The 14,920-nt window shown below is 33.1% G+C and overlaps 1 long non-coding RNA gene across 1 annotated transcript; it reads left to right on the top strand.

The window, feature by feature from the left end:
• The first annotated feature begins 4,131 nt into the window (after positions 1-4,131).
• On the top strand, positions 4,132-5,353 carry LOC111636578. Its single transcript, XR_002758554.1, has 3 exons — positions 4,132-4,224; positions 4,325-4,373; positions 4,500-5,353. It is a non-coding gene; the product is annotated as an uncharacterized LOC111636578 (long non-coding RNA).
• Positions 5,354-14,920: the final 9,567 nt, after the last annotated feature.

The following is a 14,920-nucleotide window of genomic DNA, read 5'->3' as shown; positions in this document are numbered from 1 at the left end:
GCGCCACCTGAAAAACTGATTTATAAATTTATTAAATTGTTAAAAGCGTAACAATTTTTAAATGTATTATTTGTTTTTGTTTTAATTTTATATTAAAATTTTTATATTTATTAATAAATTAATTTTATCTGAACATTTGTGAGATTTATTAATTTTTACTTATCGATGGAAGAAATCTCTATGACTAACTTGTAAGTGGTACTTCGTAAATCCGATTGCCTATCTGTACAACTTTTAGATGATCTGTGACAATAAATTTCATGGCCAAACGGTTCCGTTCCCTGAACACTGTTTTTTTTTTTTTTTTTTTTTTAACTCTTTCCTCCCTGTGGGCACTAAGAGGGCCTCTTTTAGCAAACCCATCATGGGTTCGGCCAGGCTCACGACGGGGCGGCCGGGTGGTGAGGGACCACCCGTCCAGAGCGGTAGGCTGCCATCTCGATGGCTCGACCATCCAGTCGTCCCTGAACACTGATAGTTCGCGCTTCGCCAGAACGGGTTGGCCCGTAAAGTTTTTCGGGTTTTCTTCAAGTCTCTAATGCCTAAATAGGGGCCAGTTACCCTTAAAAGACCTCCCGAAAGGCATTTCACCAGCTATTCGCGAGTAATTTCGTATGGTCAAGCAAACCAGCTTCGGCCAGCTCTTCGGAGAATAAGCGATTACGCAATAACCTCCATATTAACCCCGATACGACAGAGAATAATAAATTTCATTTTAAAATATTTTCTAAAGTTTCTTTCTATAAATTTATAACTAGTTACAGATACGGAATATGTAATAGCATGATGAATCAAAATATAAATGGTCATTGTTAAACATATCCTAACATATAGACTATGACGGCTATATGTTATGGATATATTTAATATAAAGTATGCTACTTTAAAATAGGACAGATTTTTTAATTTATAAACATTGATTCATAATAAACGTGCTTACGGATTTAAATTCGAGCACAATGGACATAATGTGCATATGACAAACAAGAAGTCATTGTATTTGCTGGAGTGTTCGATTTCCGTTTAACAATATCACGAATTTGACAAACTCGTATCTTAAATAAATTCGACATAATAATTGTTCTATGCTTATTTTTTTTTTACACAGATATAATTACACAAGACATAAATCATCATACGTACAGTACATTTTTGCTTTATAAATCTTACAGTTGGGAATAATTCTCAAGATCAGCCATTTACAATTGGTACGAAATTTGGGGCAAAAACCATTACTTATTCTGCTGAACCCTTGAGAAAGCTATAATAAAGGTTTCCAGTAAATATTTAACTTTTTGTCATTCAATCCTACTGATGTTTAGATCTAACATTAAGCAGGCAAACACGAACAGTAACAAAAAAGAACTTTATTAGAAAAGGTTAGAACTGTCACAGACATCCTCGGGCAACACCCGGACAAAATCCAACGAACTTTCGCGCCTTTTCTTTTTTGACGTTGCCAGCCACTCTTGTTGGCAAGTGTTGCCAGACAGTGTTCAGGATCTCTGGCGCTGGCGGCCACAACTTCTTTAGGGCCCTTCTAAATACTAGTATTATACATTTTCAATATCTAATATATAATCGAGACGGGTTGATGATAATGATAATAATAATAAGTGCAGAGCCCAAACGGTTAGGAGTTGAAAGTTCAAATTTGGTACACAGATAGGGTACGTCATGAAAACGCACACTAAGAAGGGATTTTTCGAAATTCCCCCCCGGGGGAGAGAGACAGGATTAAAACTTCTATATACATTATGGATACGAGCCCAAACGGTTAGGAGTTGAAAGTTGAAATTTGGTACACAGTTAGGGTACGTTAGGAGAACGCACACTAAGAAGGGATTTTTCGCAATTCCTCCCCACGGGGGAGAGGCAGGATTAAGGCTTAACACTTCCATCAACAATGGAAGTGTTAAGTAACAATGGAAGTGTTAAGTAACAATGGAAGTGTTAAGTAACAATGGAAGTTTTAAGTAACAATAAAAGTTTTAAGTAACAATGGAAGTGTCAACAATGGAAATGTTACGTAACAATAGAATTGTTAAGAGAAAGCGACGTGCAATACGCAGATGCAGTTTTTTAGTTTTTACGGGAAATCGAACATATTTTTAGACCCATCTAAAAATTCTCTAATTAGTTTGGAAACAATGGGACCCAATTCTTGCATTCTGTGAAAACGGGTAAGGTTGACTGTAACGTAATAATCTTTATCTTGTTATCGTTACTTTTGCCCGAGCAACGCCGGGCCCACCTGCTAGTTCTGTATACTTGTGTATGATTGTATACTTTCATATCTAGCATTTCATCTCCGTCTTCACAAAATCGGTTCCCAGTCTACTTGTCTTCACACATTAAATGTGTGAACACTGTCATCTTTCAGACTTCCACTTAGCTTGGAACTTTTTAAACATTCAGCGTACAAACCCCATTTAACGCCGAGCGACTTCCACCTCTTTCCTGAACTAAAAACATGACTAGGTGGGCAGAAGTTCGAGATTAATGACAATCTTCAAAACAAAGTTAAGGTCCAAGTCAAGTCACTGGTGGCAACATTCTATGAAGAGGGGATTGCAAAGCTCGTCCACAGATATGACAAATGCCTCAATCTTCATGGTGATTATGTCGAAAAGTGAGCATGTTTGTGCCAATTGTTGGTAATAAATTGATTTTGTAATTTACACTTGTCTTTGTTTTATGGACCATCGGAAGTTGAAAAAAAAAACAGCCTATGTATCATTTAACGGTGTTGAATTATAAAGTAATTCAGTTTTGTTTACAAATAAAGGTTTTCTAAATTCAGACTTGAAAATGTTCAGTCTTAACGTTAAGACTTTCTACATGTCTGAGTATATAATAAATAATACTAAGAATTGTAACGAACTAACTTATAAAAACACTACTGTAGATTGCTACTCGTATTGTTTCTCATACACAATTTCGTGCGTAACAAAATTTTAAATAAACCGAAAAGACAGTATTTATTTTAATATAATTTTCAGGGCTGTGGAGTCGCGTAAAAATCTACCAACTCCGATCAGGGGAGGACTTGTTATCGAAAGAGACCCGGAAAATTTGATGTCATCACGTGATTTCAGAATAAAAGATTCAATAAATAGAGTTCTAATAAAGATAGAACGTAGAAACTTTTTATTCCAAAGCTAAAAGACTCCTCTAAGTAATATATAAATATATATTCGATAACTTTTACTTTTCGGATGTTATATATAACAGAGGGAAAGTGTAGCGCTCGGTCAAAAAATGACCCTTTCCAAATTTTTACATTTTTGGACTCGGGACACCTTGAAATTTCGAGATATGCAAAAGATTCCAGGTTTTTTCTATATGTGTGGATGTTAGACTGTGTGTATGGGGCATGATTTTCACTCTGTTTGAAGCCTAATAATTTCTGTGGTCAGAGTGGTTGGAATCGGAGTCAGATGGTTTAACACAAGAGTTAATTATTAAACGTCAAAAATGGTTGAAATATAAATCATGTCATCATATACGTTCTAACATCTTAGGCGAGAACATCTTAACTGGTTTTACTGTACTACTATAAAATGACAAAAAAGTTTACTTTGAGGGTAGAGGCAAATTTTATTCTTTTTTAAAATTTAGAACACTAATAACGAGTAAAATATTCATTAAGAGATATGACACATGACCACTTTTATGTCTTCACCCTGTCGACCTTTAACTAAGAACCAAAATTTAATAGTATTAATGCCCCTTTGTACGCAAGCCACAGTGCCACATTTCGTTTCTTAAACTTTACCCATTCTGAGATATTGTTTAATATCTCAGAAAATAAAGAAGTTAAACAAATTAGACGCCACACATACACGCACGCAAATTTTTCCTCTGAATTTTTATTGACTTTTTGAGGGGGTTCGAGAGGTCTCCAAACGTGTAGATTTGAAAAAAAAAACCTGGAGGGTCAAATTTGACACAATTCCGATACTTTTCCGTTTTATATACATAAGAAGTTGGGAAGTAAACAGGAGTCGGAATCGGCGGATTTTTTGACGACTCCGACTAAAATACCAATACTCCACGACTCTGACTCCACAGCCCTAGTAATTTTATAACAAAAAATTGCGACGATTTGAAACAATGTTGTGGATGTAACAATTTCCAATTGTTTCAATTATTGAAGCGAAAAATGCGTTGTGTTGAAAGGTTTCTTTTGCGAATGCCGAATACGAATATGAAAAACGAGAGGTGAGTTTAATCAAAAGTAATATTTATGAATGACATTAACAAATGTATTTCATAAGTTCAATATTTATTTAAAATTTCATAAATTTTGTTATGACAAAAGTGGCGGTGTTGAACCGGATGGTCAGTAATTCGAAAATTGCCCATGTAATGTAAGTTATTAATTTATATTTATGATATTACACATTAATTATATGATTGAAAGTGAGTTAGTACGTTTTACTGAAGTTTGAAATATGCATACAAATAACAAAAATTATTATTCTGACTTTCTTTAGAAGGTCGATGATTTGCCTGCCAATGAGTGTTTCTGGGATAACCAAAGAGATTCACAAATGTTGGTGAATAAACCTAAGAAAGAAAGAAGATTTAATGTATTATGTACTCGTGTGTTTACTGGAGACATTTAAAATCATTGATGTATTCAACTCCTGTACCTAATATCGATGTTCTGAGGGAGCGTATTTAAAATGGCTTTGACCAAATTCGAAACACTTCAGGAATTTTCAACAGAGTATGGCAAAGCATGGAACGCAGGCTCATGAAAGTAGGAGGAGGTCACTTCGACCAATTTTTGTAAATCTATGTTGTTAAATGCCTTACATGTACAATTAGCAATAAATCCTATAATTCCCTAACGAAGGATTTTCAGACTCATGTACATATGAACTTTTTGTAATGTTTTGGTGTCAGGAATACATCCCTACGTTTATGGACACCAATTTAGATACACCCTGTATAAATGAACTATATTTCCACAATAAGATGTATAAACTTTATGTGCCAAAGATATAATCAAATAGTGCATTGTTTGATCAACATCATTATAGACGTTGTATTATTTTTAGCAGCACGAAGACGAAGAATATCGAAAACAAGGCCCAATGCATACCTAATCTCGAAAAAACCATTTTTTCTTGATTGCTTTCAGAGCAAAATTTCTGTCAGAATCTTTAGACCGAGCCAAGTAAACTGTTCCATAAGTTCTTGTCCAATTTCTTGGAATTCGTAAACCTCTTTAATGTACTGTTTTGTTTCTGTTAAACATTCAAGTCCGAATTCAAATTCTTCCGATTCTTTTCTATCATCATGAAATATTTTAATTGCAAAGTTCGTTAAGAGATAAGCAAAAAACGAAAGTGTTACCTCAGGTAACACTTTCGTTTACCTGTGAATCGGAAGATTCGCCTCTAACACAACAACAACGCAACAGTTTAGAGAATATATTTCTGAAAAACTGTTTAATTAACCCATTGGGACTTTTTCTTCAGGCCCGAATGTAAGTCGAAAATTTTTTTCGTTTTTGAATATTAAAAAAAATCATCATTTGAATTGAAAAAAATTGTTTTTAATTTTTGTGAATGTACCTCAGTTGGTTCCTAAATAGCATCTTTCCCTCTGGATAGCCAACTTTAAAGGGCCTGCAATGGTGGCTTTTCTGCACGACACACTAACGTGCTGGAAAGCTGCCATTCGTAGTTTAGCATCGATTAGCGTTTAAAAATAATTTAAGAAATGAAACATGACACAACATAAAATGAAAATAAATTTAATGACAAAAATAAAATTAAGAGTTATTTATATGAAAAACAATAAAATATTTACAAATATACATCACGATTATACTTTCCATATTGTACAAAACATATCTATAATTAAAAAAGATCAAAAATAAAAATAAAATTCAATTCACAATTTAAAAAAACAATTTATACAAAGTAAAATATAAAATAAAATCAATTAAAAATTTATTTTCGTATGATAAATTTTGAAACAAGGCGCTGGACACAAGGCCACCTTACAAGATTCACACTGGTACCTTGTTTCCTGTCGAATTTTTTTCCCTTTGTCATCATGTTTTTTGCAACAAACGACACAGCATCTAGTTGGAGCAACTTTTTTGTCGGTCGGCGGAATAAAGTCCGGGAAATGTTTTTCCGTAAGTCTAAGCTGACTCGGAGTTTTCGTCTGACCATGTTTGCTGGGCCTCGTTTCGGTGTGGTACATTGCTATAATGCGTTCAATGAGGGCATTCTAAATGACAGATTTGTCTTTTCTCCACCATTTTTTTTTAATACAAAACATATGCATTATATAAACAAATATCTAATAATTGAAAGAATATTTTTTGTAGTATTTCTTCCCTCTTTTTCTCGCCACAGTATAATCATGGAGATGCTGATCTAAAAGGTCAACACCTCCCATAGTGTTGTTGTAGTCAACAATAACTTGTGGCTTCATTACAATTTTACCAGTACGCATTTCCTTACCATTCTCGGACTGCGGAATGTAGAGAGGAAAGTGACTGTTCTTCTGTCGTGCCATTTTTGAATCATCACGTTACCTCTCTGCATTGCCACAGTCTCTCCTTTTTTTCCATTTTTTTGATGTAATACCTTTGGAACATCTTTCCGTGTTGTGCGTAATGTTCCACAACAATCAGTTTTGACCGTTATAAGATAATCTGCTAAATGTGGGGAAGTATAATAATTATCCATAGTTAGACAGTATCCCTTGTCTAACAACGGGTCCATTAATGTTAACACAATTTGAGAGGTAAATAACATATTTGCATACTTTTGGTTTAGACAAGTGCCTTTTCCTGTGTAAATAATAAATCTGTATAAATATCCGGATTTCGATTCACATAACATAAAAAATTTTACACCTTAACGAGACCGCTTCAGAGTGTAGGGCAGAGGGTGCCACCGCTTGACCTTTCCCCTCTGACCTCACTTCGTCCTCGGACGCCGACTAGGAGAGACGCTTTCGATACGTCGACCTTTCGCTTTTGTATATTTCTCCGACTGTTACTGGCTCCCACTGATCCCTAGATGACCGTGCCTGTTGCATCGAGAACTTATTTGTTTCTGTTACAATGAGATTTATTAGCTGCAAGTCAAAAAAATAGCAAAAAGTATGCCAACGGGTCAAATACATCTGTAAGAGTAAATTTACACCCTGGATTTCCCCGAAAAGTAAATCGCGAAGAAGATGGAGGAGGACTATTCAAATTTAACTCTACCCAGTTTATGGCAGAGTGGACGTCTCCATCGTCGCTGTCGTCTGACGACATATCCTGGCTAACAACGCTGATATCCGAGTCACTTTCAGACAGTTCTTCGAATTCAAAATATGAATCTGACATTCTGACAATAAAAAAAAAATTTATCTAAAAACCCGTTATATTTATCTAACGCGAAATAAAACAATTATTATTCTTCTCTAGAAATAGTATATTTCTTATAAACTTACTTGATAAAATAGCGAAATATATTTAATCAGAACAGATAATATAGACTTTCCAACTGAACGAAAGGAGAACGTGTCTACTAGAAAGCAAGTGGAGAATTTCTCGAAGCATTCGAAAGAAGCAGAGCCTGCCCTACCATAGGGCGAACGGAGCAGCCACTCCAGGCGCTAAGTCCTTGGGGGCGCCTCAGCGGTAAAGAAAATTAAAGGGTATAAATTAGGGGCAACCAAGAAGGGCGCCATAATAGGATCGCGCTCCATCCTAAAACTTGCCTCGGGCCGTCACTGGAAAGAAGAACAAAGAGACAGAATTTCTAGGAACAAATATCTGACGTTATTTATTGCAGTCATAAATTGTGACAAACCCTGGTATCGGAAACTTTTGTACTTACAGTACAATACCATTTCCATTTAGCAAATTTTTATTACAAGTTCTCCCTCCATCTGAGAATTGATAATTACATGAAAGTGTTTGGAAGTTCTTTCTAAATGCTTTTATATGTAAATAATTTTACAGAAATATGAATAACATATCACCGTTTATGATTGTTGACTATAACATATATATGTTTACAAAAATTTATAAAATTCAAGATTTGAAAAAATCAAAAAACCTTTTTGTATAAACATTCGATCAATCTGTTATATGTTACATACATGGGTCTATTTTCTCAAAAGAACTGCAGCTTTCTAAATCAAAGTAGAGATAGAATATTAGAATATGGCCTACAGTTTACAACGCGACTAGTTTGGGGGGTGGTTGAAATTTGTAATCTAGGTCAACACACATTTGTGCATCGATGGTTTATATTTGATTTTGTTTATGTTATTTATACTATTATAATAAGCGATTATTACCTTATTATGTGAAAGATTATACATGTATTATTGTTTACGTATTACGGAAGTATCACAATAATCCGGAAGTACTTTGTTTTTCAGAAAGACTTATGGCTGGATGATTCTGAAAAAACGTTTATAAACGTAAAACAGTATGAATATACATATAAATTTACTAAATTCAGGTAAAAATAAATCAGAATAACGATTTATGATTGTTTCTATATGTTTGTAGTTGACAAAGTATTTCCGAGAAGGCATGGCTTTTTGCTTGAAATTTCCCACCCCACAAATCCGAGTCTATGCTTATTCGTTGAAGGATAGTCAATTAGCTATAATATACCAATTACAGCTCAACAGGCATGTGAACGAAGGCTTATTTCATCCAATAAATAAAAGAAGGGTGTTCCATAGATATAACAATGGGAAGGAGGGGTTTTGTACAAGCTGTAATCAAATCTGTAGCGATCTAAGCTTTGATTTGCTTTCTTGTATGTGTCTTTTGACTGTCTCAACCAATAAATGTTTTGTCACCACCTCCGGGCCATAAATATTTCGCAAAATATTGACCCCTCCCAGTGTAAAGTAATTAGAAATGAAGAGGCAGATTACTGGCTGATAAAATTGATAGTCAACTTCTTTTACACTGTAGTTGGTTACTTTCTGTCTATGTTGATATTAGATCAACGAATGAGCCACCTGCGAAAACAGTGGCGCTCAAATTTCCACTAACAAGTGCCATCCCTCTCAGGCTACAATCATTGAAATATGTAAACAATCGCTATAAAATTGCTTGTTTCTATCGTTTTATTTAGCTCTAATTAGCTAATTTATTCTTAGACAGTATTTAGGTTAGTAAACATTATTTTAGAACTGCGAATTTATAAATTATTTGGGAAAGTGAACATTTCCCCTCGCTGTTACATAATATGAGAAATGTGTAAAGAATCGCATGCAAAATTGCGTAGTATAGGCGATTATTGTAGAAATCATCGAAATAATATAAAAATATTGTTTCTTATACATTATCGCTAAGAAAACTTGTGTTGACTTCGACCCTCAGATGACTCATCCACTCCTCTCCTTGGAGTGTAATTATAGTAGTAGTGTAAATAATAGCAATGCCTTCTCACTTGCTTTAGCTAGAAGGCTGTGGTTTCTTTTGTTTTCAAACAAAGGATGAGTGTGACTAATAAATCTACGATATTTTAGCGAATTTATATAAATAAATAATTTTCTGTTTTGCTCGAAAATTTAAAATTTTATTATAATTTCAAGTTCGTTATAAACAAAATACAAAACTACTGAAAACTGTAATATGACTTTGCTAGAAAACAAAAAACAGACTGAATGTAGCGCGAATTTGAAGCGAAATACCACATTTGAAACAATACTTGCATCCGTAAAAGTGCTTTTCCTGCAAAACATCGTGTTTTTGATAGAAGAATGCCGAATTTTTATAAAAATTCTGTATATGAATATTTTTCATTAGCTTATTTATCAGAAAAAGGTTTTATCTGTCTTACATTGCTTGAGCCACACTACCCCCTGGAGTTTGCTATGAAGAGAGAAATAGTATATTGTAAACCAGTGGTTCTCAACTGGGGGTACATGTACCCCTAGGGGTACGAGCGTAAATTGAAGGGGTACATCTAATTTCATTATAAAATGTCTTATGTTAATCAATTTGCTGTAAATTATTAACACAAGAAACAAGAAACAACAAAAACTTGCTTTAAAATATCCCAGTGTAAACACCGATTTCCCTTTTAACAGTCTAAACAACTTGTTTATCCACTTGATTTGCCTGTCTATTTGTGCCATTAGTGCCGAGTGAACCTGTAGTCTCATAAAATTACTGTTTAACCGAGCATTAATTTTAGAATAAAAAAAATTTTTTTTGTTCTATAATTATTGCTCGATAAGATTGGGGCTTTTCGTGCTTTTACTGGACTAATGATATTAATAATAATGAGGCTTGGATTGTACCCCCAGAGCCGGCCTTACCATAGGGCGAATGGAGCAGCCGGTCCAGGCGCTACGTCCTAGGGGGCGCCTCAGTGGTAAAGAAAATTAAAGGGAATAAATTAGGGGCAACCAAGGGGCGCCATAATAGGATCTCGCTCCATCCTAAAACTTGCCTCGGGCCGGAACTGTGTACCCCAACCATGCAATGTGTGTCACTGCATGCGCGCATTACTTGATATTTAGCAAATTTAGACGTTACATTTGTTACAAAAATTGAAAGATTCGTGTATTATTCTGCACATTATAAATTCGCAGCCATTACTTGCAAGGTCGGTACGCAATTATAATCTCTAACAACGTGGGAACCAAATTTTGAAAAAATTGCTGAAGATTTATCACAACAAATATTCCATTAAATTTTGTTAAAAATTACGGTATTGTATAATAATTTAAATTTTCTTTATCGTTAATTATAATTATTTATTTTTAGGAATTGTAATTTATGCATGTATTGAAATGACTTCTGTGATTTTATATAATATACTTGTCAAATAATAATAAATAAATGTGTGTACCTGATTAAATTTATTATTATTTACATAAAATAAGTAATTCACTTTTAGTTATAGTTAGTTAGTTAGAGTTTTCTTATGGCGCTCAGTTATAAGGGCTGTATACATCTAACACAGTAATTATAAAATTTACATACAAAAATATAAGGGGTACTTGAGAAACAACTAATGGGCTAATGGGGTACATCAACAAAAAACGTTGAGAACCACTGTTGTAAACAAAGACATTTTACACCCTGAGGCTCTAGAGGGATGCAGTTCGTTCAGTACAAAAGACAACTTATATACTTTATAAAACCTGCAAATAAAACCTATTGATTTATTTTTACGGTTTTTTCGAAAATGAACCATGTAAATATTATTGTAAATTTGTGGTTTATAGATAAAATTAGATCAAATGTGTTTAGATGAAAATAAAATAAAAAATAGTAATTGCAACAAAATATTCAACAATCTGTACAGAACAATTGATATAGAAAGATAAGAAAAAATTAGGCTAGACAATTCTGTTGTTTTCCTCTAGGACTCGATAATTGCAAGCAGGTGTTCCAAAGAACTATTATTATAAAAGCTTTTATATGAATATTTTTACACAAATACAAAAAAATTCCTTATATCACAATAATACTTATTCTATAATAGTTTCTAGCTTTATATGCTGACATAAAAAGCTTTACAAAACACTCTCACAAAAAAATCAGAATAATTTATAATACACCATTTTACAAAATAAATTTCTAACAAATTTTAGTATAAAATTTCGTTTATCTTATTATGTTATATTTTAAAATTTACTTTCACCTTTCAAATCATCTGACCACATGCAGTAACAACCATAGCATGTGGTCAGATGAATAAGCAGGTCACACGCATTACCCCTTCCCGTCACAAGAAAATGCTTATTTTTCAGTAGTACGGTTTATAGAAAGTTTCTGATTAGTTTATTCCATAGATGAATGTTAATTATTTTATTTAAATTAAAATTTTAAACAAATAAAATACGTAGAACAATTCTTTATCAATAAAAGATGTTAATAAGAATCATATTGAATAACTCGACACATTTCCACTTCCCCTTGGGGTGTCGACTGTATATAAATAATTAATAAATATTAAAAATGTATTTCAATTAATATATCATCAAATATTTGACTTCAAATCTTCCAGATTTTAAAATTACTAAAAGTAAAAATAATTTAGTAGTAGTCGTGCTCTATGAAAATCCAGATAATATGAAAGAAAGTAACTCTGTTTCTCCCAAAGCATCAAATAATAAAAAGTGTAAATGCAAGAATTTCACAATAATAGAAAGACAGAAAATAATGACTTTAGAAGAGAAGCATGTGGAAAAGATGGTGGATTACTTCCAACTTCTTGTGGGCAAGGATCTTTGACTTCACCAGGAAGAGGAACTACATTCTCAGTTTCACCTAAACATAATTAATTATCTTCACATGGAGAAGATAATGGATTTTCACTTCCACTTGGAAGAGGTAATGGATAAACAACTTTACTTAGAGATGATAGATTTTCGATTCCATTTGGACGAAGTAAAGGATTTGAAACACCAATTGGACAAGGTAATGGATTTCCAGCTTCACACGAAGAAGGTGATGGATTTTCAGCATTATCTAAAGCAGATATTAAACAAGTTCAAAGTCCATATGGAAAAAATAATAAATTATCTGAATGTTCATCATCTGTCAATAAACAAAATAAGATGCCCTTAGGATATATTAATCATACATCTAATGTATATAACAAAGTTGTGATAACAGTTCTTCTTATCAGTCTCTTCAATCAGCTAATCATAATTCTTTAAAACAATATACTGTTAATCAAGGAACAAGTGACAACTGGAAGTCAGAAAGCAATAATATAACTAAATATCATTCTTCTATAGAAATACCTCATTATCAAAATAATATGATGAGTTCTGCATAAATAAAAGCCTCTAGAGATGGAAATCAAAGTTGTATTAAACATGAGAATCTTAATTTAAATTGTAAATCAAAAAATAATAATGAAGGTCATTATTTGAAACACAAATCACTTCATAAAGATTCATTTGAAGAAAAATTTGATACTGAAAAAATTACTGATTATGTAACTAGAGGGTGCAGTCACGTGATAAACGTCATCACTCCGCCCACCAAAACAATCGTCCGCCGTATTGGTTGCTGATTTGATGTTACCTTGCTCGTTCGCTTATTATGTCAATGTGGAAGAAAGGCATCTTACCTGGCTAAGCAGCCGATTTAAAAGATAATGATTTGATAGAATATAAAGAGAAAATTTCTTTTATTGGATGGGATCCATACGAAATGAAATCAACGAATTTTTCATCTAAGATTTAAGCACGTGGCCCACTATAGAACATGGAGACAGTGAATTATTTGGTTTTAACAAGTAATGCTGTCACACTGGATCAGATGAAGGCATACAAATCACTTGATGCTCATAATTATTTGACAAGCGGATTTATTTATCGTGAAATTTTATCAAGATCCGTTCGTAATGATTTAATTTTGCTTGTAAGAAAGGTACGTATCTTCATTTGAGACTTTCCATTTCTCATAACATAAACTGCGTTATGTAAAGATGAATTTAATTTTATATTTAGTCGCATTTTAAGTTGATTAAGTTGTATTTATAATTACCATCAAATTTTTTCTTTTGTCCCCGTGGTTTTGTGTTGTGCAAGTCTAACAACCTATTATTAAGATTAATTAAATTAATTAGCCTAATAAACCCTCCAATTTATTATTACCATATTTATCATATCAGGGACTGACTGGAGCAAAATAGACCAAATTTTTACAAAAAAATAGCCTTTAATTAATCACAATCAAATTTTTAGTAGAATGCATTTCAATCATCTCATCAGCATATTTCAGGTACAAAGACCCCACATCAGCCTAATACATCCATACAGAGATGCTTGAAATGCATTCTACTAAAAATTTGATTGTGATTAAAGGCTACTTTTTTGTAAAAATTTAGTCTATTTTGCTCCAGTCAGTCCCTGATATGATAAATGTGGTTATAATAAATTGGAGGGTTTATTAGGCTAATTAGTTTAATCTTAATTTATGTTGTGGGCTAGAAGCGTGATTTAATATCCTATTATTGTTTAAATATATATATCACAGTTTCTTACATTGTTTTTCTATACAGGTTAATCACTCACAAAATCTACGGCAGCCAGCTTTAGTAGGTGTGGGTTTTAGCTAAGAAAAATGGAGAGGTGGTAACTGGGCATTGCAATTGCATGGCTGGACAATATTTCTCCTGCTCTCATGTTGGTGCTATTCTTTTTGCCATTGCAGAAGGAATTAAAATAAGGAGCTCCCAGACATGTACTGACCGACCAAATAATTGGATTGTACCACATGTAAAAGATTGTGGTTACACACCACTACGAAAAATAAACTTTACGTCAGCTGCAACTGCAAGCAAACAGCAATGCCTTGAAGAAAAAAATATACAAAAACCTTATTTGTCAAGTGATAAAACTTGGAATACTTGTATAAACAAACCTAGTAAGAGAGAATTTGAACAGTTTTTGAAAAAAATTTCTGTTCATAATCCAACTGCTGCAATTTTGTCAGTGATGCCAGATTACTCTAATTCTTTTACAAACCATGCCAACTCATTTTTCCATAATAACCCACTTACAACTCTATTTGATGCCAAAAAAGCTGCCTTACCCTGGGATCAGCTGTTAAATCACTGCAGGACAGTATTTGAAACTTTGCGTCACCCTACACTCAACTCCACAACTACAACTGCAAAATAATACATTTATATATAATGTATATATGATAAATTTAGATGAGAACAAATATAAAAAGTTATAAATGATACAAATAGTGAAAATTCTGCAAAAGATGAAAAAATTAATAATGAAAATAAATCTTTGTCTGAAAGTATTATTTCAGCTGAAAGATATGAAAACAGTTTAATCCAAAATATATAAGAAAATTTAACTATTACTACAGTTAATAGAGTTTGATAATATGCCCAGAATAACTGTACCATTTATTGTGGAAACATTGCATAAAGAA

Source organism: Centruroides sculpturatus, unplaced genomic scaffold (genome assembly GCF_000671375.1).
Source record: "Centruroides sculpturatus isolate CEXI.00-Female unplaced genomic scaffold, Cexi_2.0 scaffold152, whole genome shotgun sequence".
In the NCBI taxonomy this organism is placed as follows: domain Eukaryota; kingdom Metazoa; phylum Arthropoda; class Arachnida; order Scorpiones; family Buthidae; genus Centruroides; species Centruroides sculpturatus.
The sequence above is the reverse complement of the archived record's forward strand: the minus strand, read 5'-3'. Positions and strand labels throughout refer to the sequence as shown.